The following is a 4,501-nucleotide window of genomic DNA, read 5'->3' as shown; positions in this document are numbered from 1 at the left end:
GGATCTTTAAAGGTACTGTTCTAATTTTATGACCACTTTCATTGCCAACAACTGTCCTGGGCTAGATTTTCTCTGCTGATGCAACACCTAGCTGGTTTATGATTTTCCAGCGGGTACTTTTTATCTATTTTTATCTTTTTTTGTTATTGTTTGGGTTGTGCCATGCTTAAATATTCACGCCTCGACCCTGGAGGCTGTTAGTGATGATTTTAACAATATTCTCGTTTTATAAGCTATTTACTGTATTGAATGTTTAAATATTAAAGTTTTCTTTGTTTACCTTTGGATTGTTACTGATTTTATTTTATTGTCTTACTTTTGATTTTATGATAATGGACAGACTCAAGGCATCTGAATTGGTGCAAGGACCAGCAAAACACAGTAAAGCTTCTCAGCCCCCTTAAAATTGCAGGCTGAATAAAATCGATGTCCTTATTGAAGAAGTGGTTTCTATTATAGGGGGCGATTCTTTGGCTCAAGACAGGTATTCCCCAAAAACACCCCCAATACTTCCCACATACTTTAAAGGTAAAACAACCCGGAAAAAACTTCTAAGGCTCCTCTGCTACCAGACGCTATTGCAGGTGGCATGCAAGATCATGAGGATATGCTAGATCCTTCTCCACCCTCTCCTGTGGTTACCATACTGTGCACTAGTCGATCTTCGCCTCTAGTGGACTCACCTGGGCCTCAATTCTTGAACCCTCCAACGAGCATACTGAGATCGTCGACACTGCACCACTCCTTCACATAAACATTGCAGGCCTTCACCGACAAATTAAGAATCTAAGTTCTGAGGTGGGCGATTTAAAATGACTGATAATGCGCCTTAGAAGTACTCTGAACCAACTTGTCCCGCAAAAGAACAATAGTATTATGAAAACTCTGTATCTTGTCCCTTTAGACATACATCTTACCCTGCGACGCCTTCTGTAAATCTGGCTCCGCCACAAGGTACCCGTGCTGTTCATAATTTGGTCTGGTGCGTCCTATGAGGCTGATCTTACTCAAGAAGCAAAAAACGACGAGCTATGTAGCATCAGCTACGCAGTTCAAAGAAGGTGTCATTTCTTTGGGCTTTATTTTCCCTGGGAATTCACATTTAAATGATTGAGCACGTAGTGCAAGCAACTTGGCAGGCTTAAATATTAGAGGTAGATGTCCTCTTCATTCCAGCTCTATTATCTTAGTTAATGTTCCAAAAAAGTTGCCCCGGTCAGGGTATGAGGACTTGGATTCCCATATTATTAAAGCAACTCATTGGATCCGTCACACAAGAGGATGCCATTCAGTCATTTGTGATGACATCCTCCGTACGAAAAGACATGTTTTAAGGAATCAATTTTTCAATAATCTTGAGCTGCCAAAAATAAGTGTGGATCTTGTTGATGACTTGGTGGCCTTGGATCTGAGATCTCTTTCACTTCATTCTACACAAATCCACTTAAAATATTCACCCTCAACTGAAAGCTGTTTCAGTTCCGTCCCCAGTACTGGCCATATGGCTTTCAGATCCCCTGCTCGTCAGGTGGACTGACTACCTTTATAGGGTTGAGCATGATACGCGCTTGGTCCCTGGTGTAATCTGTCTATGGGCTTTAACCACGCCCATGTCATGCCGATCAGTTTAGTTGGTTGATGGGCTTGCCATTTAAAATTCACTTGATTTCATTAGTGAAAGGCATGCACACGTCATGCCTTTTCTAGTGTTTAGCCCTCCTCGAGCGCCCCGGGCAACTACTGAAAACATACGAGGCTCCATGTTTTCCATATGGTTTCTGGACTACTTTTTATTTTTATTTCGTGGGCAGTACGATCTTGCTCGGGCAGTAATCGAGCTCTTTGCATGACATCGAACCTGTTACATGGATATTTGCACTTTTGTCGGTTATATGGATAATTGCACTTTTGCTGATACGTTTCACTGCAAGCAAACTTCTGTTTCCTTTTGTGTGTCTGCTTCACGCTCATTGTGGCTGTCGGCTCGCTTGTGTGAAACTGTGTTACTTTTCAGTTTGTCTGGCAAGAAAAGTCTGGTTAGGAATTTAAAATGCTAATAGCTCTAACTTGAGCAAACGCAAGACCCATTGCATTGCAAATGCTTGTTGTACTAGTCCTCTGTGTTTTCCTCCAGGGAACTCTTCACCTGTAATTCTTAGCAAACCAGGATCATATCTGAATTCCTACTATTTTTCTATCTGTCATTCCGTGAATTCTTGGGATGTGGCTGGTCTCAAGTCAAAGATGATGTTGCCAGAATGGATTGAATTTATGGTGAATTTTGATATTTGCTTGCTACGAGACACCGAGAGCATTGATCCTATCTTTAAATCTGGTTATCTAAACCTCCACGTTCCAGCTGTTTCAAATCAAAATGGGAGACCTTGTAGGGGTTTAACAATATGGTTTAAACTTACTTTGAAATGAAAATTCATCAAGTAAATATTGATCCCCCTGATATCTTAAGTATTAGTATTAATACAGACAAGCCACCTAGAGAAGAGATCTTTAATATCTATGTTAGTGTTGCAAAGGGAGGTACAGCTTCTAAAACAGTTCAAATTCTTGAGGACTACTTTGATAGGACCCAGATGCAATCTCGTATCATGCTATTGGTCAATGTTAAGACTACTTTTGAGCCCTTGGATTGGAATGATATTGGACTAACTGGCAAGGAGGATGAGAGGTGAGCAATCCCTTCCCTGAACATACCCCCTATTCAAAGGTGGGCACAGGCTGCACTACAGCTCAAGGCCTTGTCAATTGATTTGGGGGTTAGAGCAGGAAATGGTCGAACTAGATCTCACATTCAGGGGGGGCCACATACAAGCATACAAGTCGTATCAACTGTACTTTAGTCAATCTTAGACTTTAGTCATTGGTTGAGGACATGGTCATCAGGGAGTGCTTGGAAAGTGACCACAATCCTTTTTGCCTCACCATGCAGGCTTTTTGTCATGTTCATCCTTCCGATTCTAATCTGGCTTTCACTGAAACCTTGTCTGTAATAAGCTGTCTGTAATAAGCTGTGATCCCCAAGCTAGACTAGCTGAGATTAACAATTGTTCGGCCCTGGAGGTAGATCTTTCAAACTTACAGCTTAGTTTCTTTCAACTTATTTTGTCCTCATTTTCAGTTCCAGTGACTCATAGCAAAAATCAGATTAATAAAGCTAGTTCTTAGTTTAACGAGGATTGTAAACAGAACAGAGACATTCTGACACTGTTAATTAAATCACAGGGCATTGATTTAATCAGGGGCGCAAGAAAGGCCTATAAGTTAGGTCTGGCAAAGGCTACAAGGGACAGGGACGAACAGCATTGGCAGGATCTAAATGCAGCTTGTCTTCTTAAAGATTCCACTAAGTTCTGGGCTCTCGTCACTTGGGGTACCAATGGTACAGCACCTTCTATTTCTAATCATATAGCTCTACTAGACTGGTTCAAATTCTTTCTAAATTGTATTCTGGTGATACTGTAGCAATTTCCACAGCATCTCCTATATCGAAGGACATTGTTTCCTAAGAAAGCTAGCTCTTTGAAGAAACTGATGTTTCCACCTCTCTTGATGTTATCACTAGAGGTAGGGCCACAGGACCAGATGGTATACCAGTAGATCTTTTTATTTTAGACAAACTAAATTGGTCGCATGATATCTTAGCTCTCGCTAATTCCATTGCCAAGGGTGCTTCGATTCCCGACTCTTGGAAGGACGCCGCAGTCATTCCACTTTACAAAAAGGGTAACCTCAGCTCCGTGGCTAATTACAGACCTATTAGTCAGATAGACTATATACAAAAGATTTTCTGTAGACTCCTGCTGAACAAAATTCTCTTATGGATAGAAGAGGCGGAGATATTAACTCCATTCAAAGCTGGCTTTTGCAAAAGAACTAGCACTATCCAGCAGGTATTTTGGTTTCTTTCCTTATACTGGAAGACAGTGTTAATTGGCAGAGGTAGCTTGTATGTTGCCTTTGTCCATCCTAAATCAGATTTTGACCTGTTCCCCATGCTAAGCTTTGACATGTACTTAGCGACATGGCCATGCCCACTGAGCTTTTGGCTTTGCTCTTCCGACTACATGAAAGAAAATATGCCAGAATCTGGTGGAGAACACAAGCTGAATGATCAGATCGCAGTCAATAACGGTGTCCATCAGAGCTGTGTCCTTGCTCCCACACTTTTTTTCACAATATGTAAATGATATAGTTGTCTTCCTCACTCAGAAACCATCTGATGCCCCTACACTGGCCGGAGTTAGGATCCCCATACTTCTTTTCGCTGACGACACCCTGCTGATCTCTACACTCCGAGTGGGCTGCAGTTACTGCTAAATTGATTTGAGGAGTTCTGTGGCTCACGAGGGCTTGAGGTCAACGCAGTGAAAACTAAATATATGTCCTCTAATGCCCATAAATCATTTACGGAGAGGCTAGTTCTGGGTGGTAAATTTAGTGAGAAAGTCGACTCTTTCCACTATCTGGGAGCTAGATTGTCCTC

This window comes from Pleurodeles waltl, chromosome 7 (assembly GCF_031143425.1).
Source record: "Pleurodeles waltl isolate 20211129_DDA chromosome 7, aPleWal1.hap1.20221129, whole genome shotgun sequence".
In the NCBI taxonomy this organism is placed as follows: Eukaryota; Metazoa; Chordata; class Amphibia; order Caudata; family Salamandridae; genus Pleurodeles; species Pleurodeles waltl.
This window is presented reverse-complemented; position numbering follows the sequence as displayed.